General features: G+C 39.9%; 1 protein-coding gene across 3 annotated transcripts in view; it reads right to left on the reverse strand.

The window, feature by feature from the left end:
• The window catches only part of cdh11 (cadherin 11, type 2, OB-cadherin (osteoblast)), a 121,467-nt gene extending 102,565 nt beyond the window's left edge, over window positions 1-18,902 (reverse strand). For all 3 annotated transcript variants that reach the window (XM_028006564.1, XM_028006561.1, XM_028006562.1), the window contains exon 1: window positions 18,415-18,902. The gene's annotated coding sequence lies outside the window, so the exon portion shown is untranslated. The remainder of the gene's footprint in view (window positions 1-18,414) is intronic.
• Between the last annotated feature and the right edge of the window lie 6,208 nt (window positions 18,903-25,110).

Below are 25,110 nucleotides of genomic sequence, written 5' to 3' on the forward strand. Positions count from 1 at the left end.
TCAAACCTTCAACCTCGCTTCTCGCATCCACCGAGGCGTACGTAAGCGAGTGTGGCAGGCCTGGTGGCGGGGTGTGTTACGGCTTCAGACTAACAGCCTCCCCCTTTCACCATCTCTCCCACCGTATCCTCTACGAACACATTCAAATTCAAAAGGCCAAAGAAGTTTGGAGAGTGACGCCAGATGTTCCAAGCTTCGTATTCAAACAACAACATCCTCTCCTTCTTCTCTTCCAGCTCGCTTTTCTTTTTCCTCACTCATCTGGCCTTTTATTCCTTTTACAAAGCCCCCTCTTTATCCTCTTTCATTTCTGAATTTAATAAAAAAAACTCATATTTTATTTCTGTTGCTCTTTTCTTTCTTTGTGAAAGGAATTTATTTGCTTTCTCACTCCACATTGCTTTATCCTTCGCTTCCACCCCTCTATTCGCCTCAATGTCGTCTAACTGCGCGGTCCATTGACTTTTAGCTCAAACATCTGAAAACTTTAAAAGGAGCAGAAGCTTTGGGAAGAGGGAGAGCATTCACAATCATATCCCTGATATACGGATTGTGACGGATGTTCCTTTCCCCACTCTGCTGATTCATACAAATCTCATTCGTTTTAATTGACGCAGCCACGGTTTCCCAAAAAAACAACAAAAAAAATAAATATATATATATATATATCTTTCTTGCGCGAATATTTTCTTTATTAGCCATCTGGATCCCCAATTTTTCCTATTTATCACCTCCTCTCCCTGTCCCCATAGCCACCAGGTTGCTAATCCCCCCTCCGTCACTCTCTCTCTCTCTCTGAATCTTATTGATTCTCTGCCGGTGTGTGTTTGTTCCTCCTCCTTTTAACTGTCAGAAGCAGATAAAATCTGCCGATGTCCCCCAAACTTTATACACCCAATCTATGTCTCCTGCAAACCTCTTAGGGAAAGCTGAACACGAATCCTTAATATGTAAAGCCAAAGCAGATGGGAACCAGAGAGAAGAGACTGGGAAAGGGAGAGGGGGCGATTATTTGCACACCTTTTCGTTTTTATCGTCTCTCGAGGTTCATAAGTAAGACAAAGTTGTATTAAGGTATTATTCTGTCTCTGTCGACTTTAAAAAAGTATTCAAGCCCTTAATCTTGTCACATGGCACCAAACGTGTGTGTTGTATTATCTCTGTATAGTCTGGAATTTTAATTGGTTGCGTTCACCTTCCTTATTCTTACTGTCTGACATATAATCAGGCCGAATGTGTTAGTTTGGTGTATGTAAACCTTTGGTTTTAACCATACACTGCACTTGTTTCATCCAGCCTCCACCCATGTGCCCAACCCCCCCCCCCCCACCCATTCCATGCCCCTTCCTCCTTCTGTCCATTCAAGTATTGATTTAGCTGTCCATGATATGTCACGGTGATGGACAGCTACTAATTGGCCTAATCCAACCCCCAGGGGCATGTAGATCTCTGGCTGATCTGGAAACAGCTGTCCTATTGTGCAAGCAGCTGACACCGAGACCCTGGGGACCCGGAGAGGCAAGAGATGGGGCGATAGAGAGGGATCTGCTCACCTCCAAGAGCCAGTGTTTATTCTTCAGAAATCTTATGGTTCATGCTGTTCTTACTTCAAATCCAAGGACACACAGTGCTGACATAGCTGCTGTCTTTACATCTTTTAAAGGCTCAATGTGTATTTCAGTTGAGCCTCACACTTAAACTACACCTGCATACAGGAGTATAAAAGACAGTCGGTTGGAGAACTCTGTGGAGTAAAAGACGGTTCTGGCCAAGCGGTCGGACAGACAATGCTCTGACTCAAAGGTCGGCATCATGTCCCCGTCAGAGTGTCCTTGAGCGAAACGCCGAGTGTCTCACATTTACAGAGGTAGACAGTCGTCCAAGAGAGGAGAGGAGCTGGCCTAAGCACACCCAGATTAGCCCTGCTCTATTGAAGAGGCAAGAGGCAGAACGCAAGGTCTTAGCGGAGGCCGCTAAGCCTTTAAAGAGCCGCCTTCAGCCAGGGATGCACCCCAACCCTCATCCATCACCCCCAAGCCCATTTATCCCCAAGGGGGGGTCACTGTTTACATTCAAATTAGCCCGTGGAGACCTTACGGTACGAACATTCTGGCTTAAAGGCAGGTCATGATCCGCTCATCTGGCAGCCATCAGCCGTTTTTAAGCTTTAAGGCAGATTTTATTCATAATGATAAAGTGCGAACATGGGTTTGATTTTAAGGGAACATGGATTTGACTTTAAAGCTGGAAGGGCTGTCATTAAACATGTAAAGCCCACCCTCAGAGGGCAAAAAGTTACTTTAGGTTTTTTGAGGTTAGCTGTTCAGGGTAGATGTGATTAGGATGTAGGAAAAAAATTTAAAACAGGAAGCTTGAATGAGTTTTGCAGCATTAGGGCTGGAAACTGGCTTTGAAAGGAATTAAAACTTTTACTGGATTAAATCGTGTTAGAACAAAATTTCCCATGTTTTTTTTTTTTTTTTAAAGTTTCTAATCAAATATTGATTTTTTAATCAGGGCTGAGATTGCTGTTCTGTGTCAACACAACAATGTGTTTTCTCTCAAAGGTCCACAGAGTCCTGTTAAAACGAAACCATCATAAATAACTTCTAAATATTTCCTGCATATAATGAGAAATTTTTCCAGTGACGTTGAGCTGGAAAATAAACAACTTTGTTCAGGAGACAGTAACGAATAGAAAAGCTCACACAGAAGTAATATGTAGCTGATCACTTTCTGACTTGACTGTCATATTTTGATTTTCTGGACTTTTCCACATTTGCATCTTTAAACTAATGCCATTTTTTTCAGGGAGGTTACAAAGTGTCAAAGGGCTCTCGTCATACTAGAGCCAGGGTTTCTTAAGAATGAGTTTGTGCTTCAACAAAGGACTGACTTATCATTTGTGTTTTTGACTGCCATTAATAGCTATTAATTTGAAATACCTAAGAAAATATAGAAATGTAAGTATCTTGTATGAGAATTAGCAGGATTAGGCAAAGTAACTACTGGAGTGGGAAAGTGTTTCTAACACGATTTGCAGTATGTGCAGAGTATGGATGAACTGGCGATAGGTGGACACATACGCCACTTTGGCTAGATTTAGACCAGATAAGACCTAGTACAAACCATCACTTTGCTCTTCGCTTTGTTTCGTTCAGAGGATCTGGACCATCAGCTATTGAGAAACAATTGCTTCCTGGAGGTGTGGCTATCATTTGACCATAACATACATACCATGAAGAAAGCTTCACTATGAAACTTCTTGAAAATTGTGTGCGCTTTAAACCCCCTTACTATGAAGAAAGAAGTGCAGAAATTGAGCTGAATAGGAGAAATTCCACTGAAGGGAAATGAGAGTGGAGCGGAACTGTGTAGGAAGACAATGGTCAGGCTGGACCAGAAGGGGCTTCATGTAAATTTGTATCAATAATATGTGGAAAGGTTTGGAAATACTTATTTCCTTAGATTACAAAAACGTGGCCTTTACCTACGCAGAGAGGAAAAAGAAAATTGATCAGCAGTGTTGCAGACCACTGCACTTATCATGCATGTGTAATGACCCTAATTACCCTTCTACATCACATACCACCCGACCTGCCCTGGAACCACTGACACACCGTCGACATCCCTGACAAGCGGAAGACACAAGAGTCCATTGTGGTAAGACATCGTGTCCTGCAAACCGTCCCCTCCCCGTCCTCTGCGTTCCGACTCAGTTCTCGGACACGGTCGCTACTTAATAATAACCCCCTCCTCGTTCCCCACATGGCCATGCCAGCTCCCCTCCCTCTTTCTCCAGGTTGACACAGAGAGCCTTTTGTTCTTCTGAACGGCAATCTCTTACCTCACTAAGCCTGTAGTCTCAATTTCAAATGGCCTGAGCAACCATAGGAGCTGAGATGAATGACGACCAGATGTTACTTCCTAAATTTAGAGGAATAAAAATATTTTTTAAGCTTCATAAAAAAAAGGCAAAGAGCATCTTATTTCTTAATGTTCAACATCAGGAGGCAGGAGGAAGGTGTCTGTAAGCAACTCAACCTACTTTTTTTATGCTAGCGAAGTAAGTCGCTTTGAATAAATGCCTTTGAAAAGTACAGCAGTTGAAATATAAATAGAAAATGGAAATCCTCACAAATCAAATATATATATTTTTTTCCTCCCTCAAAATGTGGCAGCAATATATTTTCTTAGCTTTTTTTCTTTTCATTTTGAGAAGAAAACCAGGTGGCGTTCAGCTCTTATTGCTCCAAGCCGCTCCTAAAAATTGGCACATTGGTTTGTTGAATAAAAGATCAGTGTGTGTTCTGTGAATAAAACATCTGCGCTATTTTCTAATGTAAAAAAAAAAAAACAGGTCAAAACATCAATTTAGGCAATCATTCGTCCTGCTACCTTTCTATTAGTTGCTTTACACTAACAAAAAATGACTGTTTTCTCAAAATAATGTTTTGCTAATTGTTTTGCTGCATGACCAAGCTAGCTAGCAGTAGCATGCAAGCGGACAGCATTATATTCCGCTGAACTTTATGAATTCGGCAAAAAGAACAACATGATTATGAGCAGTGGTTGTCCAGGTTGCCTAGATTGTCTATATTGGAAAATAATCATTCTGACTTTGATTTAAGAAGATTTATCAAGTGTTTGGTATGTGAACAATTAAAATAGGCAGCTTTAGAGGTGATCTCGTGGATCATGAATTTTAGCTATTCCTTAGCATTATTTCTAACCCCCACAAATAATCAGGATCCACTGTATTACGTTTACTAATCGAGTTTGTACAGAAATATAATACGAGAGGAGCATAATATGGCATAGCATATTAGACGCTCAAAACATTTGTACACACAGCAACTATAATAAATTCTGACTTGATAGCTGGTGGAAAGCTTTCCGATTTGAAATCAAGATGTATTCCTGTTGAGTTTTCTGAACTGCACCTTGAAAAATACAGCCTCAATGACCAAATACCACAAAACAGATGTCCCACCTGACTTACTGACTTCCAAGTCAACAAATGTGGATCTTCTTGTTGAATAGTTGGATTCTGTAATGGTAAAACTCAGTGACGAGGCTAACTATCCATATCAACTGGGTTCTCTTCGTTTTATGCATTCTAACGCGGTAGCAGTCGTACAACCAAGATTTCACAGCATAAAATCAGAAGCACAAATCAACTGTTAATGAATGTGGCACCCAACTTGATCTTGGAGAAGACAGCCATTGAAGAAACTTTTCAAGCAACGGATCTGAACCTCAGTTGATGTTCTGGCCAAACATTTTGACGTGAAACTTCAAAGCTCCATCTTGTGAGCACGTAGAACACACGAATGCTTTCTTTGCCTAGTTGCATTTCAAATATGAAACATTGTACTGGTTTTTTTTTTCATTCCCCTCTTACCTCCCCCTTTGGAGGTACATTTGCTTCTTGTACAGATAAATCAAGGCAACAGCCATGTAGCCGTCATACGTTGACTCAGAGAGCTTAGAGTTCACCTTCTCACCTTTCGGATGACATGGATTTCTGCCGACAGGCTGCCTGGAATAACTTTTATCTGTTGCTCCGGTGATGCTAACACTCAGGTGGACGCGAATGCGCAAAGACTCTAATGCTGACCTTGCATGATCAGCTTTAGAACTACATATGAAAGCAACATGCAACGACCCCTCATTCCCCCTGCCACTAACACACACACACACACACTCACACATACACACCAACACTGACCTTGTTTGTTCAACCTTGCCACTAGAGTATAAGCAATGTTGACTGAATTTGCTTTTGTACCCGTCACAATAAAAATAGACATGAGGGTGACAAACCCGATGTCACTCTAAATAAGCACTGAAAACTCAAATGTAAAATGACTCAAAGGAACTGCTTTTGAAAATAAGGGTATAATAACCCTAACCCTATGTGTCTGTCTGCCTTTCTCACTAACTACTGCAATATGTTTAAAAAAACTAATTAAGATCCAATGATGGATCAAAATCCCCAAGCAGCAGAGGTCAAACATACAATCCATGGCTATACCACGTTTGTTTGATGTTTTACTAAATGTCCCTGGATGTTCTTATCATGGTTCAAAAATCAGAATGAACTTTGGTTTTAATTGTGATTGTTACTTATCGCATGTATTTTGTACATGGCTACCCTACTAAATTTCTCACTCTACTATTAAAACCAGGGGGGCCCATTAGCCAGACCTGAAGGCAGCTATATCTGCTTCTTTTTCAGCAAAAAAGAAGCGCTACGTTTCACATGCAGCTGCAGACTAAAAGCTCAGAGGGAAAATGACAAGTCAAATGAGAAAAGGGATGTTAGTTTGTATGAATTATGCTCTATAAACCTGTGACTCATGGTCAGGGTTTGAGATGCAGGGGCAGGCAGAGAAATATAGAAGCAGTCAAGCTGTTCACAAAACAGTGCAATTTATTTTGTCCAACAAGGACACCGGAGAAGTCCAAACTTTTTGCCAAGTCGGCCAAAGCTGTCAAGTTCAAAATATTCCAGGGTCACAAAAACCTGGCTTAGTTTTCAGATTCTAAAAGTTTGTTTTGGTCGTTTTAAATGAAGTCATTCTGTTATGCAAGTTGTCTCGTTGAGATCCAAGATGTCATTTACAAGAGCGACCTGCTTTGACAAAAGATACCTTTAGTTATATATATGCATTTATAACTAAAAAGAGGTTTGCTTCCCTATATAAAAAGAAAGAAATTTGGTTTCCTACATCTTCTGGAATTATTTTCTCTGTTTGTCGAGACACAATTTTTATTTGACTAAGAACTGGATATGGGTCAGCATTAGTTCAAAACTGTCAAAAATATTTTTTCAATTAAGCTTGGAAAGCTGAAGTACGAAGACCCACTATTGGCCGGCGTCTGTAAAAACAACCAACCCAGAAGCACCGTTCAATTATCTTGCCGTTAGTTGGAAAGGTAAATAAGAGGTTCACCAAGAGTGGAATTTAGGAACGCCGCAGCGTCTACGTTGGAGCCAAGACGGTTTCTACTTTCCATATTAACAATACGTTTGGCGCTTGAACCACTACAATAGGCAGCTTTAATCATTTTTAGACTGGGTCTCAAGTACTTATGGTTTTCAGTTTTTCATGGAAAAAGCCTCCCAGTAAATATTTTCAAGTGCAGAGGTTTACTAAAACAGACACAGAAAGCATAATTTCAGTGTGCTGAAATTATGCACAGGCCAGGAACTGGCCTGGTCGACAGGAACAGTCTAGTCAGACTGTGCTGCATGGGGCGAATTCAACTCAACCAAACAGAAGGAAGGAACAAAGGGGCAACAACTGTTGCAATTACATCTACAGATGCTCTGACAAATCAGCCAGCCATTTTATTTCAAGTGTCCTAAGATATCTGCACTAGAAACTAAACCAAATTTGAAACTAAACCAAACTGCCTTGTTGCTGAAATGTGCTAAACACATAAACTTGACTGATTCATTCATGTGCATGATTAATAATAGTCAGCACTTTTGCCAACTTACCAACACTGATGCTGAATTAGCAACTTTTCAGACAAAAAAATAGAAATCAGAATTGGCAGGTCGGGTTTTGTAAAGATCGGTGATTGGCCAGAAAACTGCACCCCTAATTATATCCAATATTTACTTTAAACAAGCCGTGTGATGGCCTGGTGACCCGTCCAGGGTGTACCCCGCCTCTCACCCAATGGACACAGGAGATCAAGACTGGATATACATGGATATAAGAAGTAAAATAAAAATGAACATTAAAAATCGGAATCCAGTTTCCTGGGGGTCCAAAACTTGTACAATGGGGAAGCTTAGCCTCCTAGAAAAAGCTTTTACCCATGATTAGCATCATGGTCGACAACACACGGTGAGAGAGAGGGAGGAGAGACAGGGGAGAATGGGAAGATAATAGGAAAAACTAATAAGAAAAATAAATAATAAGGAGAAAAAATGACATACAAACAAAGAGAGAGAGAAAAAAACTAACAGAATGAGACAGTTGGAAGCAAAAGAAGAAGTTATTATTGTAAAGAGGTCAAGCTTGCTGTGAAGCTTCTGTCCTGAAGGTAAGAAAACAGACTTGTATTTACAGGAGTTGTGTGTGTATGCATGTGTAAGAAGTCTATGAAGGCGCATGGATTAAGGATAACATCTCTGCAGAACCTGTGAGTCACAGGGAAGTTTTATAGAAGGAGGCTGGTGCATTCGTACTTATGAGACAAGAAAATTGATGTCTGTAATTTGCGCCCGTTTAGCGTCTGGCTAATTTAGCAAACGTGTTTAATGACAACGCAGCAGGTCTCTATTAGTGTTTACGTCACGTTGCATATTCATGAGGGAGACTGGCTTGCAATGCATCTGTGCTGCAGCCAGGTTGGTTTCTGGGAACATATTGCTGGGTTCATCCACGTCACAGTAAGGATGAGCACAGATGAGAGGGGAGGGGAGGACAGTGGGGGAAAAAAACTAGAAGAAGTCCAGGAGGGATGGAGGGATGAGAGAGAACAAGAGAGAGAGAAAGAGACAGGAGGAGTGGATGAGAACTGGTAGATAAGTCCCAGTGTGATCAAAGCGTTACTTTGACAGCAGAGCGAGCCTCGCCAGCAGGCTGACTGGTTAATGTTAGAAACACACACACTCTCACTTTGAAATATTAGAATATGAGATGGTAAGAGGCTTCATCTTGAATTTCTCTCTGTGACACTGATACAGTAGGCAAAGGTGGACTGTATTCAGAAAACCCATTTTGAAAAAAATGAATCACTTTTAGTTTGCAGCAGATACATGCGAAGCATCTGCGTGTTGACGCTTTCATTTCAGTCTAACGCATGTAAGGGGAGTGTAAGGACAACGTCCCCGAGTCTTCATACGCCTGGGCTGCTTACAGATAGAAAAGGGTTATGGTTTTAAAGCCAATAAAATGTTCAATTGTCTGGATTAACGTTCTTTAAGGGTCTTCTTCCTTCCAGCTATTTTCTGTTTTACCACAACACAAGAAGAAATGAACAGGAACAAATAAAAAGTATGGACAAGTACATCATGCAGTGCTCTAAACAGTCCGGCTAACAGGCTAGCAGCTATCTTATTGCGTAAGCTAGTTTTCAGTTGCTCCATTCAGTCCTGTTGTAATGAACAAAGAAAAACAATAATCAATCTCAGCTTATACCTTTTAGATTTGTAGACCAAAGTACAACAAAGAACTCCAAAGTTCAAAGTTTAGGACTAGGACTAAATACCAAGACTGCTGAGGACCAGAATCTAAATACACATGATGACTGATGAGTTAGGAATTGCTTATATAGTAGATTCTCTCCCTAACTTTCCACCACTCTGAGGATGTGTTTGCTTTACTAAGCTCATGGTATGACATTTTGAAAGAAAACACAACTTTGGGAACTGAAAAACCTGAACGCAATACCATTTAGCACGACTTTAGCTAGCATTTTCCTTGGCGCTGATTGGCTGTACCATCAAGAGCGGAAACCAGAAAGACCGTAGATGTTAGCTTCTACAGTAGCGCTAAGATGGTTCCACTGAGCTTATTAATTAGGGTATATTTGGGGCCTGAATTATTAAAGTAGCCAATTATAAACGTTTTAAGATGGGACCTTGAGTATTCATGGTTTTCAGCTATGGTTCCTAACCCCTACAAATATTGGGAGGCTAGTATTATATATTCAGTAGATACAACAGTTGCTTTTAAAAATACAAATATACTGTATTCTGCATCTTTCTTAATTTTAGGGTGAAACTACTGAATATGTTTTTCTCATCTAAACATTCACTGCTCTTATAACACAATGCTGCTGTAATCAGCTAATCTCCCAGAGCAAAAGACAACCGTCCTGCTGCTTGGAAAATGTAATGCTATGACTCACTTTTCATCTCACTATTTATCCCGCAACAAGTGCCAGAGAATTCTTCTCTGCAGATCACAAGCTTAAAGATGCCGTTGATAATAGTATAAATAATGGAGGAATGGAGCCGTGTAATCTGGCGATTAAGCCACTTATTTTCCCAAGCTCCTCCTCGAAACATGACATGGGAAGAGGCTCGGCGACAATGTGTTGCGCGTTCTGCCTTCCAGCTTCATGTTGAGAGTGCTCATTATGCAGCTATGTCTGTACACTGTCACCCACTTTTGTTTTTCCCCCAGTTCAGCCACAAAAATAGAAAAATAATGGTCAGATAACGCACGCTCTTGACCACACAGAGGTTATTCTTGCGATGCTTTTAGTCTCTGAATTTTCCCACAAAGGAAAACCACCTATCAGCCTGTTTATCTGCATGCTTCTTTATCCACTCCTCTGATGCTGCGCCCTCTAATCAGATAAGAGCTACGCAGCCTTTGCTTTTTTTCTCCCCTCTATGCGTTTAACATCTAGTTTCACCCTGTGTGCTTGTGTCAGCATGTGCGGTGTGAAATTAAATTCCTTGTACAGCGGGGCACACACCTGTTTGGAACAGATCTGCCAGCCACCACCACACACTGAACAGCATGGGCCGAAGCAGATGAGGTGTTTACTGTCTGTCTGTACGGGTCACCTCTACAAATGTGTTGCATCTGCAAAGTCAAACTGCTAAGAATGAAATGAAATAGTTATTTATAAGGTAAGTGTTTGCAGTGGAGGGTCCACAGGCGAACCAATGGCGTTCTCTTCTGGTCTTTAAGGATAAACATTCGGTACAGTGGATCCCTTTCAGTATTTTTCTCTAGAATGTAACCCCAAATTTGCCTATGGGCTAGTGTTGCACAGATTACTTCCAAAATGAAGTTTGGGAAATACTGGCTGGTGTTTTGGTTGGCTGCAAGCGGTTCTTGGGAAGGCTGAACACGAACATACCAGTTTGTTTTATTGTTACTGCTCCATCGTAGAATACATGTGCAAACTCAGCAATTTGGATTATAATACCCTAATATATTTTGCCTAATAATGAGTCCGAGATTGAGAAGCTGAGACCATTATGAATGACCGCTCCGCCGGTGGCTGCAAAAGACAAAATGAACACACAGCCACGTGCTCGCACACAGTTAATTATTGTACAGAATAATGAGAAGAAAACGACTCATTAAATCTCTCCTTGACCCGCACGCAGAAACTCGCCTCTTTTCCTCTCTGTCTTCTCTCTCTTGCGCTCACTCTGCTGTTCTTCAGACAAGCTTGTCAAAGCACATGGCTTTTCAGCTGTGAAATATTAATTGGTCTTTAAAAAAATAATAAAAGAAGAAAATCTTAGTGACCTCAATCCGGAGTAATCGCAATGACGACGGAAAGCTAAAGGAAAAAAAACAAAACAAAAAAGACCTTCTAAAATTCATAATTGAGAATTGAACTTTCTTCTTGACCTTCATCTCACACTTGCTCCTTCTCTCATCGCTTTTCATCGTCCCTCCTCGCTGAAAACAGCGTACCAAAGCACAAATGTGGTTAAAATGATGCATGAAGAAACAAACCTTTCTTTTCTTTTCCCCTCATGTGACTGGTGTCATGAGATCAGCCCCCACCTGACAGCACCAAGCGACTGTCATGGAAAACAAATTACCCTTGATAACACAGATCTGCGCCACACGCACATTCCCAAAAAAAAAAAAAATTTTAAAACCCTTTTCGCAGTAGAAATACACGAATACTCAGGATTTTACGTAGAGGCATGCACACGTTCTGCTCTGGTCAATATCGCCTCTCCATCCCAAGTAATCAATTTTCATTGTACTTAGATCAATAACCTGTCGGAGCTGTATTCTGATCATCAATACCGCCAGTCAATAAAATCACTCGTTAATCCTGAATTAACATCGATCGGGGACGGCGTGTTATTGCAGTCGCACCACAGCGCCGTCCCCTGGCGATAAATCCACACAACCTGGCCCAAGTCATTCCTGACACCGAAAAGGTCAGAGAGGAGCAAACGTGGACCGCGTCAGAAGAACCGGCACCTTTTTAAAAACAGAGAACCCACACGCTTTATCTCCAGTGATGGTGTCACTTCGTTGCTCTACTCTAAGTCACTTTGCTGTGACTTTGCTTATTGCTTAACGCCGGCGTGGGACGGCTTCACGAAAATATCACGCTGCGGCTTTATCCGATCGAGTCCAGCAAATTCGATACGTTTCACCGTTTGCTTATTTTTGCTTCGTGTCTGATTAATTTCTTGTCCTTTCTGTGCTCTCATAAGTTGGACTCATTCCCGGCTGTGAAGTAGGGAAGAAAAAAAAAGGAAGGAAGGAAAACACAGGAGAGCATGAACTTCAACTTGTGGGCAGTAATTTCAGGTTGCTCTCACGAAGAACACGGAGGGAATAATTGAAACCACATGAGCACCAGAAAAGAAAGAAAAACATACAAACTTCATGCTAGACGCCACCGAATTTGTAGCCGTCACAGAAATGGGAAGTATGGTAACATGGAAACAATGCTGAGCGAGTAGTGTTGACAAAAAAGAATCAGCAGAAAATCATTTTCTCGCTCTTTTTAGCTGGAGACAAATACGTCTTCGTTTTCTCCCTGTTACCCAGGAGTAAAGGTCAAGAACACTAATTAGCGACTCTGTCATTTAATCTGGCTGAGACCAAAGATTAGAGATATAATCCCACTGCACTGCACTCTGGATGTTATAAATCAGTGTTACATCTACCGAGGTTTTAACCGGTTCAGTTCTAAGTGTAGGTCAGGATGAAATTCTCTCTGTATAAATCAAAATCTGGTTTAATGCAATTTCAAAGAACAAAATGCAACACTGTCGGAACGAGTATATTCCTATTGCTACTAAGATAAAATTAAATATTTGTTACTACATGTAACAAAAATGAGTCAATTTAACATATTTATTGGTATTTGGATCCATATAGAGGACGGCAGGGTGGCACAGTTGATGTTCCTGGAGGAATAAATATTTCATTCTCTTAGTCTCATATATAATCTTATTCTGGTAATATTATGAGTATATACTTGCATTATTTTTACTATAATCCTGTTTTATTATGACTTTATTCTGGTAATATCACTGTTGTAATTGTATTACTTTAATCTCATATTATTACAACTTTATTTTCATCTTATTACAACTATTCTTGTATTATTACAATTTCAGTCATGTATAATTACAACTTTATTCTCATTACTACAATTTTATTCTCAAGTTATTGACTTTGATGTACAAATGTATTCACATATCATGACTTTATTCTGGTATTATTACAATTTTATTCATAATTATAACTTTTTTGTACTATTTTGACTAACATACAACTATTCTCTGAATGACTATTCATGTAAAACTATAACTTACGTCTGGAATTATCTCCACTTTATTCTAGTATTTTTACAACTTTATTCACTTATAAGTAATACAACTATTTTTGTAATGACTATTCGTGTAACACTATAATTTTATTCTCATATTTCAACTTTGTTCATGTATAATCATGACTTTTTCTTGTATTATTTTTATTTTAATATATGACTATTCTCATAATGACTATTCATGAAACACTACAACTTTATTCTCGTAATATGATTTTATTCTAGTATGATTTTTTTCTCATATTTGACTATGTTCTCATAACATTATGTCTAGCAAAATTAAAAACTTTTTTTTTCTAAGCCTGGCCCTAATACCCTGTTGTACTCCTTTAGTTTACATACTGTGGAAAAAGAGCAGTTGGGTTTTTTTTCAACTACCCAACAACCCTTCGCATCACCATGTGGGGGAGAAGTCATTTGATTTTACTGATCTATCTGGCATTTTATTTCAAGAACTTTAAGGCCTGTCCAATACTTAGCAAAAAGCATGAAATGTATCTCTTTGCAAGATCAAGAATGATGCTTCTTTTGATAGGACTTGTGGCATTTCTGTTCTTCCATATAAAGCTTGTTCACATTTTTGCTCAATTACACAGTAGTTATCAGACAGCACATGAAAAAAATAAGATTATGCCTATATGTTGTGTGTCAATATGAGGTAAAAGAACTCCCAATCGCACTGGGAGTGGGAAAAGAAAACCAATTTTTAGTTTTGGTAGACCAAGTTAAATCGGTCTATTAACTTGAAGGATAGCAGAATGAAAAATGTCTGTGGTTTTGAAACAGTAACTTTTTGAAAAAGCTTACCACTAACTGGCCTACGCCTAGTCTGCTCTAAATAGTCGGAAATAAAAGCAGAACAGAAGCTGCTGTGTAACTGTGACTCTGCTTTCTGTCAGAGCCGTGGACTCAAGATATGGCAGGAAAACAAAATAAAGAACTGCAGCAGCAGTACTCAATTCCCCTTGAAAAGACCCCCCCTCACACACACACACACACACACGCACGCCACCTCCTATCACCTCTCACTGGGAGGTAATGTGAATGTGAAGGTAACAGAAACCATTCACAGTGGACATGCTTATCCAGACAGACTGGATTTGTGCGCGAGTCGGTGTGTATGTGAGAGAGAGAGTTCGGGGCAGTTCGTGCAGATTGAATCCTGTATCCCTGGGGAGCCTAACTACCTCTCCATCTCCCTGACCAGCACTCTGAGAGAGGGAGATTGGTAAAGAATTAGAAAGAAAGAGCAGAAAGAAGGAAAACAACCAGAGCAGAGCAGCCCACAGCTCAACAGCTCCCTCTATCGGTACCTGGACAAGGTTCAACACTTTACTGTCTGTTCTCTCTCCATCCGTTTTCTTACTCTCACCAGTAAGTGTTGCCAGACTTTCAAATGATTGAAAAAAGAAAAGGTTGTTGACTTTTCTTTCCCTTTAAGACATTTAGTCTCAGTCGGTTTAAGGCCTCGCTAATTTGGTTGTGAACCCCTTTGAATGTCAGAGCCAGGTTAAAAATAAAAAAAAGACCTACATTTTAAACCAGTGATAAAAGTCAGAATTGCACAGCAAAGCAACAAAAAATAGAAGTAAAAAGTGAAGTTGAGAACTTTTTCTTTTTTCACAAAATACCTTTTTTGTGCAGTGCCTCAGTCAATGTTACAGCAGGAATACAGACTGACATGTCGGCTCTTTGCTAACTGGTAGGAATACTGCAGAGTATTTGCCTTGCCAGGTTCTTGAAACAGCTCTTATGAAAAGTAGCAAATCTGATGACATTTCTGTGTTACACTGTGTGCCGTTTTTTTTTTTTTTTTCCAACTGAATATCAGCGAAGAATTTGATATGTCTCCCCCGCCCCGCTTTCTTCTGTCATCCAAACAACATTCTACGTTCGGTTCAGCTTAAACACGGCGTGAAGATTCGTGGTGAGGATTCCGAAGCGTCTGTCTTGCCTCCAGACGATCACTTTTGCACATATGAAAAAGAAAACCAACTTCTGCTGGAGTTGCTCTGTCCTCAGATACCTAAGTGGAGACGGACAGCTTCTCATTGTGTTTTTTTTGTTTTTTGTCCAGCTCAGACAGAAACGACTCCCATGCTGGAGAACTGAACGACAGATGTTACTGACAGCAGTCACGCTGCCCTCGTCTTCTCCTAACATCCTGATGGGAGTCACGCTCTGGTTTTTAAAACCGAAAAATCTGTTTCTCTGATCCCGTACCTTGTTGTTTCTACTCAGCGCACCACATCCTCTAAAATTCATCACATGTCCTGTTTCTGTTTTCTGGCCTCCAGATGCTTACCAAATTACTCCAAACAAAGTCATTTTGGGAGTAAAACCGCAGGAACAAAAATAAGTCAAAGAAGTTGACTTATCTGGGTTTTTCCCTGGTGGAAAATTGCAAATTTAGCTGATTTACTATTCAGGTCTGATTTTTTTTTCACCCTTTCTGCCTGCTAAGGCTTGAGATTTAAATCTTGGGGGGTTTTTAAGCCATAAACAACTCAAGCAGCAACAAGTTAAAACCGTTTCTGTACATTTTGTAGTGGAGACTTTTTCAGAGACTCAATGTGTTTCTCATCAGCTCCCATCCTTACCAGTACAACATTTTATACTTGACCATCTTTAAAGGTGGATTTGTAAAATAAGTCCAGAAGGAATTGTAGTCAGGAACTTTCACAGTTTTGCTTTGCCATATGAACAGACTTTCAGGTTTGCTGAATGTGACAATAGGTGCCATTGAACATGGGTGTTATGTCACAGTGTTTGCAACCTTGCATCAACTCAAACTCACCTTGGGGAAGTTTCATACCCTATTACAAACAAATCATTTTCTATAATCTACTCACAGTTATCTTTAAGGACAGGTGGCTACACATCACCATAAAATATTATCCACCAGTATTGGTGGTAAAGCCAAAGTAAAGCCAAAGCTTTACTTTGTGGCAAATTTTTAATATCCCATAAAGACAGTTGACCCAAAAGGTATCAGAACCCCAATCATTAAAAATTGTACGTACATATATAAATATTTTCAATTACACAAGCTTTAATTCATGAAGTGACCTAAATTCCAAATGCTTTAAAGCTATCTGTTAGTAAAAAAAAAAAATCAAGCCTCGTTGGTCGTTGACTTCGTGAGTTCAACTGGCGGCCAAAATCCAAAGAATCGCAAATGTCAAACCTAATGTTCCTGTCCAATGGATGTTTTACGTTCACACTGACAACAATGGAAAATGACAACATCAGTGCGGGAGAAATCTACAACACGTCCGGCCAATGAGCAACAAACAGAAAAGCTTTTTTCCAAAGCAATAGGATGCAACAAGTTATGGAAAGATGAAGAAGAAATGACCTTTTTATTCCATCTTAGCTAAGTCTAAATGATGATATTCATAGCGTAGAAAAGACGTCCACAAGAAGACTGCTGACTGAAATGGGAGGCAAGTTGCTAACCACAAATCTGAAGAATCAGGTCATACTTTCATTGTGTTGTATTTGAATGAGTACCTAGAGACTTACAAAGCTTTGGCAAATTATAATTTTACTTTAGTCTTAATTTCTAAGGAAAACATGGAGCATAAATCAGCCAATCTGAACAAAGTATTAAAAGAGATCTGTTGTTGAAGAATTCAGTCAGATTTTGTTTTCCTACATTTTTTTTTCTAAGCATTTCCTTGTTTCTGTGCATCAACTGTTGGCCAAAGCCTTTTTTTAATTTGGAAGAGAAAAAAAAAAGGGCTTGCTGGTGTGAGAACCTTCTCGCTCGAATAAAATACAACAGCAGCAAATGATTTTCTCAATGGCTCCCAGCAGACCGGAGCGCAAGGCAGAGTCGGCAGAGGGGAGAAAAGAAGGGGGTAGAACAGAGGGACAGGAAAAGGGATGGGTGGTAAAAATGTGGTGGTGGTGTGTGTATGTGTTGGAGGGGGGCAAAGGGGTTCTGGGTCTGGTGGCAGAACAGGAGGGGGGTAATTTTCAAACTGCAACTGTGTTTGAGAGACAAAAGGACAGAGGCGAAGCTCTTTTGTTTGTCTGATTTTTGAAAAAATGCTGAAAATGAAGTCGGTGACAGATATTTAAACTGCACAATGATACTGCTTCATCACCGTGTGGGGAAAGGGGGCAAAGGTCTGCTCTATATATTTTCTGGTGCCCCCTGCCTAGACAGTGTCAAATTGGCTGTAATTTAGAAATATGAACTTAGCAGAGGGGAAGTTTTGTTTAGCTTTTTTTTTTTTTTCCGCTTTTAAAGGTGGCCACCCTCAACCTACATAACAGTGTAGTGGTCCCTATCTGGTGAGCCCCCGTTCAAAACTTTCTGGCAGTGCCCCTGTTTCCCAAATATCCAGACCAGATAGAAAATTCAAATTGCTCAACAGCAACGGAGGGAGTCGGAGTTGAAACGACCGTCCAATGACCCGCGAGCCAGACGCAGCGCACGAGACTCTCCTGAGTTCCGAGTAAAGACGAAGCTCCAATTATTGAAGTCGATTTTAATACCAAAAATTAGGGAAACAATTTTATGTATTGATCTTAATCCATAAAGCAACTATGTATTTTTTAAAGAGGTCTTCTGTGATATAAGTTGGGTAAAAGCCATAAAAGTAGCTATATAAAAAAACATATCTATATTTTTCCTGCAATGCATTGAAGCCGACTAGGTTTGCTTATTTTTATTACTGGAGGTCCGAGTTGAATAAAACTTGTGCGTCGGGGCCGCGGGGAGGCTTCGGCAGAGAGGACGAAGACGCTCACAAAGTTAGTCCAACAGCGACGCATGAAGCCGGGAGTCAAGCGACAATCCCGGCTGTGAGATCTAACCGACACCCGGTGGCCGATACCCGCCACTGATGAATAAAGGCAATTGTTGGGATTCAGATGAAATGTGTTGACCGGATCCCATCACGAATCCTGAAGATTACATCTGCAGTGCTGATCCAGAGTGGAACCAGGATCTCCCTAGCATCCCGGGAACCAAAATGTTTCAACTGGTTTGCGCAATTCCCCCCCAGAGGAGAGAATAAAGCAGCTGAATGGCACGAAGAAATCTGCAATAAAATAAAATAAAAAAAACACCCCGAAAAAAACAATCAAGCTGCTTCTTACCTTGAAAATGAAAGATCCCCGTGAGTCTCCAAGGGAATTTTTCCTCCAAAACATGCAAGTGGTATTGCTTGTACCAGATGTCCAACACATCCACTTACTGTAAGCCCTGGGTTAACTGTTCTGCTGCTTTCTGGACGGGAAAGGTGAAAAATCAGAGCACAGGGGCCAACAAGATACAAACAGAACCTTAAAAAACCCCCCAGTAGGTTCTGAGATGATTTTTTTTTTTTTTTTTTACAAAAGAAAATGCAGCCGGAGCAGCCGTGCGTCTGGATAAGGTCCCGAAACTGAAGTGATGGAGAGGAGCGAAGGTGGCAGTGGAGAGGAGGAGGGTGTCCGGGAGCCGAGGTGGTGGGGTGGGGGACAGAGAGAGAGAGAGAGAGAGAGAGAGTCGGGGTGGGAGTGGTGGAGGGAATCACCGGAGCATTCCTCCCTCCTTCGGGTATGAAAATCCAGTCCGCGGCGTTCCTCCGTCCTGTCTCCGTCCTCTCTCAAAGAGAGTCAGCAGCGATGTGAAGGAGCCGGAGCGGCAGAGCGGCTGCACCGAGAGAGGGAGGCGGGAGAGAGGCGAGGGAAGCTGGGGAGGAGGGAGGCGCGCCGCGCCGCCAGCCGATGGAGGGCAACCTTCACTCTGGATTAGTTCTCTACACCTAACATGTACAATTTCCCCTCGAAAAAAAAAATGTTGGTACGTATTTTAATGTTTCTGTTCTAATTAAAAATTAAACTCTTGCTTTTCTTTATGACCAAATCAACTCGACACCCCCAGTGCGGCGCTCTGCGGCACGGGGAACCCCAGCAGGAGGGCCATTGATGCAACAGTTGCTTGTCCTAATAGGATGAAAGCGACTCCAAACTGCTGCTGAAGATACTGATGGTCTCCAAAGCAGCCAATGAGAGAAGAGGAACAGCGGCAGACTGAGCAGCTATTGGCTGCATGGAAAACAAGCTGTAATTTCTCTCTCAGCCAATGAAAACAGGCACAAGAAGAGTCAAATATGATTCTTACTTCAGAGAGGTAATAAGGGTTTAGCACTACTGAAAAGACATCTAACGTTTTTCCCCACAATTCTGACTTTTACATTTTCATAATTATGATTTTAATTAAAATTCTGACTTTCATCTAAACTTTCTGAGTAGTAATCTAAAAATTCTAAACTTAATCATACAATTCTGACTTTTCCCGGAATTCTGACTTTAATTGAAAACTTAGATGTGTAATCTAAGAATTCTGACTTTTCCACGTTCAGAATTCTTTCCCTTCAATTTTCAGAATTGTGACTTACAAAGTCTGCTTTTTTTCCCCCTCAAAATTATAACTTGAATTTAAAATTTCTGAGTCTTCATCCAAAAATTATGACTTTCATCTTTGGAGTCTGACTTTTATCCACAGAATTCTGTCTTTTTCCCATTCTCACTTTAATTTCAGAACTTTACTCTAAAAAAAAAATTAGCTTTTTTTGTTTTCAGAATTCTGTCTTTTATCTAAGAATTTTGACTTTCATTTCTGAATTTTGACATTTTTCTCAGAGTTTCGGCTTCGCAAAATGCATTAATTTTCAAACATTTAAAATTTTCCCCATAAGAAAAAGTCAGTGAATAGGCATATTTTATGAAAATAATTTTTAGTTATGTTCCACAATCTGCAAATAAGTAAATCAGTGAACAGTGAACTGTAAATGGACTGCATAAATGCAGTTGTTTCGTGATGGCTTTGGGGGTTTGTTCAAGACAGTTAGTGAATAAACGGTTTCATGAAGACCAAGAAAACGCCTCCATCGTTAGAAAATGGCTGTGCAGCGTGTCAATTATTGGTTTGTACATCGCAACTCTGACCTCTGTGAACACGTGGACAGACAGCTAAAGTGTCAAAAGAAAGCCAAAAGGATACTCTGTAACCTTTATTTTTTTATTCTTCAGCAACAAACTGATGCTAAATACAGGGCTGTATATAGGAAAACTGGCTGCTAAAGCCTCTAGGCTGGACAAGAAGTTCACCAGCAGCTTCACCAGCTGGCCTGCTGTAAACCAAGATCCCAACTCCCATCAAACTTGGTCAGCGGCTGATAAAGCCCATCTACTCGAGTCCTGCTCGTACCCTGGTGACTTCAATCAGCCTTCTGACTGACTGCCAGATGCTCTGATGACTGCCTGATAACACTGAAGCCAGTGTTGCAACTCCATGCCCTCTGGTGCCTGGTCCTTGGTAACTGAATAATTTACTTACCCTTCGTTGGCCTGCATGTGCAGCACATTACATCCAAATCGGATTATTCATTGTGGGTGATCAGCTCGGCACTTAACTCTTTTTGGCTGCGACTGTAAATATTGACTAACTCTCATTTCAGTAAGGTGATTAAGGCGTTACTCTCTACTTAGCTTCTCCATCTATTCACCGATATGCTTTGCTTTAAAATGTTCAACGCATTTTTGAAACCATAGGTACATATCCTTTTAAGATAAATATATTTAATAGGCTTTTGTTGTCTTGATCTCTGGGTTCTCACAGTAAACCGGTGTGGCCTGCTTCAGTCAAATGGCACAGCCAATAGTCTACAATTTCTTTTAGGAATTCAAATTTCCGCCCTGTAATTACCTGGGCTGCACTAATTAAAACAGCCTCTGATACGTAACAGAGGTTAGGATTTAAAGCAGCTGCTCAGAGGTTCGAGATTAGGATAATTAATGGTTCTTGAACCAACAGGCATTTGGTGTTAATTGTGCTATTCAAAATAGTTGGCCTCTCATTCTAACTGCGGCACTTTTTCACTCCACTCTCAGTCGGGGATAAATTGTATTGGGGGGAAAAAGTCACAAAACAGAATACAGATAATTCTTTAAATATACAACACTGTGGAAAGGGTTGTGCTCCTTTCAGAGGTATTCAGTTTTGAAACCTCAAATATTTTTTTTTTGCAGATAAACTGTATAAATTTGACCTTAATGCAAACTGTGACATTTTCGTCCATATAAATGGCCTAAAACTGGCTCAGTGCTGCCCTCTTTGGGCTTCACGATGGAAACTGCAGTCAAATTTTCCTGCTTGTTTCTCCCCCAGGACAGTTGCTGCAGTGCGGTTGGTGCTTTAACGTGTCACTAACAAAGTAAAAAGGTTTGTCGTTAGTTACATTTCTGAAAAGAAGTTGCTAGAAGGTTCTGAAAAGTCGTTAAATATAGCAACAAAGTTCTAAGTTAGCAATAGTCCAATCCCTGCCCGTCCTTAACCCTCTCCACTCATACCCACACTTGATCACACCCTTCAGTATCTCTTGGCTCCGCCCACTTTGGTGGAATTTTTCAAAAATTGTCTGTGTGCAGGTTATGCTTACAGAGGGAGGTTAGTTACATTTTAAATGTTTCAGATTATCAAGCAAAGAAAACACAAAGTTGTTATCCTAATAGCATAATAGCCTAAGTCATGGCAGCAGTGTCCAGACTAAGACCTTAAGGATCGGCATGTTCTTCCCTCTGTCTAATATTAAAATTAGTGTGGCAAAGTGCAAAAACAGGATAAATTTACGATGCCGTGTAGGGGTTATTGTAGATTCAAAAAAGCAGGTGCACATTTCTGACAAAAAACTCAGAAATGTTCATATTAACCTCAAAATTATGGAGTATTTCTCTCTCAAATTTTCCATTTTCCAGCACAGAAACTTTTCTATTTTTTTCTTGAAACATTTCTGAGATCTCAAATCTCAAAATTTCTGAGTTTTTTTTTGGTAGAAATTCACTCCACTTTTTTCTATCTATAAAGTCTGATACGTTGTCATAAATCTGTAAGGGTAAGAGAAAAAACGTTTTAACAGCACTGCAGTCAAAACAAAATGTGCCACGTTGTGATTATAACCAAACCTCGTCTTTGTCCTAAATGGCAGAAGTATTTCAACAGCCATTGTCTTAAAAAAACAATGTATTGATGTTGTTTCTGGTGATATAGAACATGTGGAAACCTGGAACGGGTGACTTTCTGAGTCTTTTAGAAGTACTGACATGACGTAACGTCACTTTTGCAGTTGGACATCTAACTAAGAAACCTCTTCTGCTGGTTTCCTGAAAAAAAAAAAGAAGCTGTTACGCAAACTACAGCTCTTTGAAATATGAAGACGTAAGAAGACAAAAACCCAAGCTGAAAATTGCTCGGCTCAAATTTTAGGCTCTAATGGCAGATGCCTGGAAGGCCCTGCAATAGAGCTGATTTGCACAAGGTACTCATGGGGACTTTTATTCAGATGGCAGCCATAGATGATAATACATATTTTTATTACAGCATTCACTCGGCCTTTATTACACCAATGCAAAATGACATAATTGGATTCAAATAAAGGGTGGATTGTCGGAAGTAATTAGGAGGGTATATTTGGTCGTAATGAATGAACATGCAGACAGCTGCAGTCTTTTTGCTCATAATCTCTTCATTGCAGTCTTTCTGTTCTGCAGACAGATTTAAATTAGCTCCAATAAATAAGTCAGTATATTCATTAAGATAATTCACACAGTCTTCTAGTCTGGCATTTCCTCTGTGTTATGTTTGAAAGTGCGAAAGAGAAAGAATTATTTTTTTTCTTCACTTTTGTTTTAAAGAGATTATTTTTTTCTCCTTATTCATCCCTGATTACAGCAGATTGAACTGTTCCGCCAAACATTAACCCAGGAAACACTGGGAATTCACTTCTAAAGGCTGAAATGTGAACATGTGGAATTCTAATGATATTTTGGGGGCATAACACGTTTTTAAAATTCTGTCCTCCATGCGAGCCAAGGCTATTTCCAAAACACAAAACTAAGGCGGAGAAACGATGAAAATCAATGCTAAGAAAAACATCAGAAATATATTTGTTCTGATTGGTATTCTTATACATTTGCTACCAATTCAAAATCAATATATATATATATATATATATATATATATATATATATATATATATATATATATATATATTAAAGCAACTTAAGTTAGCATAATTACTTGATTGTGCTATATGCCTGGGAAATACTTAATACTGACCCTAAAAAACTGTAATTTGCTTCATTGAATCCTTCCAACATTTTGCAGTGCTTTTATAATTTTATTTTTTGTAAAATGAATTGACACAATTTTCCAAAAATAATTCACACCGAGGAATAACTCCTCATCTAGAGTTCCTGCGTGAATCTTCAGGAACCGTCAAGGTGTTGCATTCAGGTTCTATGTTTTGACTTTCCTACATCATTTATACATTTTCAATGTATCCAAGCTAGAACTGGATTTTCTTCAACTTTTTGTGTTCGATTGAATAAACTAAAAAGTTGTTAATTATATTCACCAAAAGTTTGAATGGAAATGAACCTAATCGACAGATATCTACATCTTCCGATCTTTGAAATAAAATGCCTTTTTACTTTATGTTTAATCTGATTTTATGTATGTTTAGATTATATTCATGGATTATTTCACTTAGTTCTTTTTATTCCCCAGTGTATTGTTTTTGTTATACTTGTACAGCCACCTAGCTCAGACTTATGGATTATTTAGTACATTAACAAATGATGAGATGACGCTTCTTAGCATTTTGGTTGAATGTTTCTAGTACAGATCCAGATTTTTAGGTCTGACTCTTCTTTCTTTCTGCTTTTGTCACACTTAAAGCACACAGAGCCTAATATGCTGTCAATGTTGTCACAGCTTATTTGCAAGTTAATTGAATTAATGTCATGATCTAAGGCAGACATATTAAGAGACATAACTATGCTAGGCCTAAAAAGAAAAAGGGAAAAAGCAACAAGAAAAAAGATTGCCAGAAAATCAGACTCCATGGAAGGAGATGAAGAAGTATTTAAGATGCTTAAAAATGTTCTATTTGAATTTCTGAAGTCGGTTTACTTCATTTTTTTCTTTTCCTTTAACAGAGGAGATTTTCTCCGTTTTGACGAATAGCTAAAACATTCCAGTCCATTGGAATAAGCTGATGTGGATCAAATCTGCCCAAAGTCATTTTGTTGAGGAAGCAGAGCTGCTCTACGGTTACTGACGCTACCGAAGGAGAAACTGTTTCTGCTCCATCAGTCCCCGCTGCACCTCTCAGACTGAGGAAAACCTTTTAATAACCACATGACTACAGAGTAGACCTGGGACACTTTGAGAATAATCACCAGCCACATGTGCATGTAATCGTCTATAATGAGTGGATTGTGTACTGGACTTAGAGTATGCTGTATATAGAAATAATGCAAACAAAGAAAAACAAACGTCTAAAATTCTAATGGGGATTCATTGCCAGAAGCCCATGTCTAAAGACATCAGACATCAGTTAGAAAATATCAACATATTGGTCTAAATTAGCACCTTTTTATTGATTTAGGCGCACTGTGTTGCCTTCTCTGCAGGAAGTCGGGCTTTAAGAAAAGGAAGTCGGGGACATCTTCACTTATTGGCTCAGCTCTTTCCTGGTTTCTGTTTTCAGGCTGCAACTTGACTTCTGTGTCATTTAGGTCATCAAAGAAAAGCCATTTACCCTGGTGATGATGAAGAGGAACTGATAAAAGACTGGACACACACACACACACACGCCCGCAGGCTTATAGCTTATCATCAGAGTTTGGAGAGTTTAGACCACATATGTCAGAGTCAAGGCCCGCGGGCCACATCCGGCCCGCGAGAAGGTTTTTTACGGCCCCTGGAATGATCTTGATTTATTATTAGAACCGGCCCGCAGACCG

The sequence above is a fragment of the Xiphophorus couchianus genome, chromosome 22 (assembly GCF_001444195.1).
Source record: "Xiphophorus couchianus chromosome 22, X_couchianus-1.0, whole genome shotgun sequence".
NCBI lineage: Eukaryota > Metazoa > Chordata > Actinopteri > Cyprinodontiformes > Poeciliidae > Xiphophorus > Xiphophorus couchianus.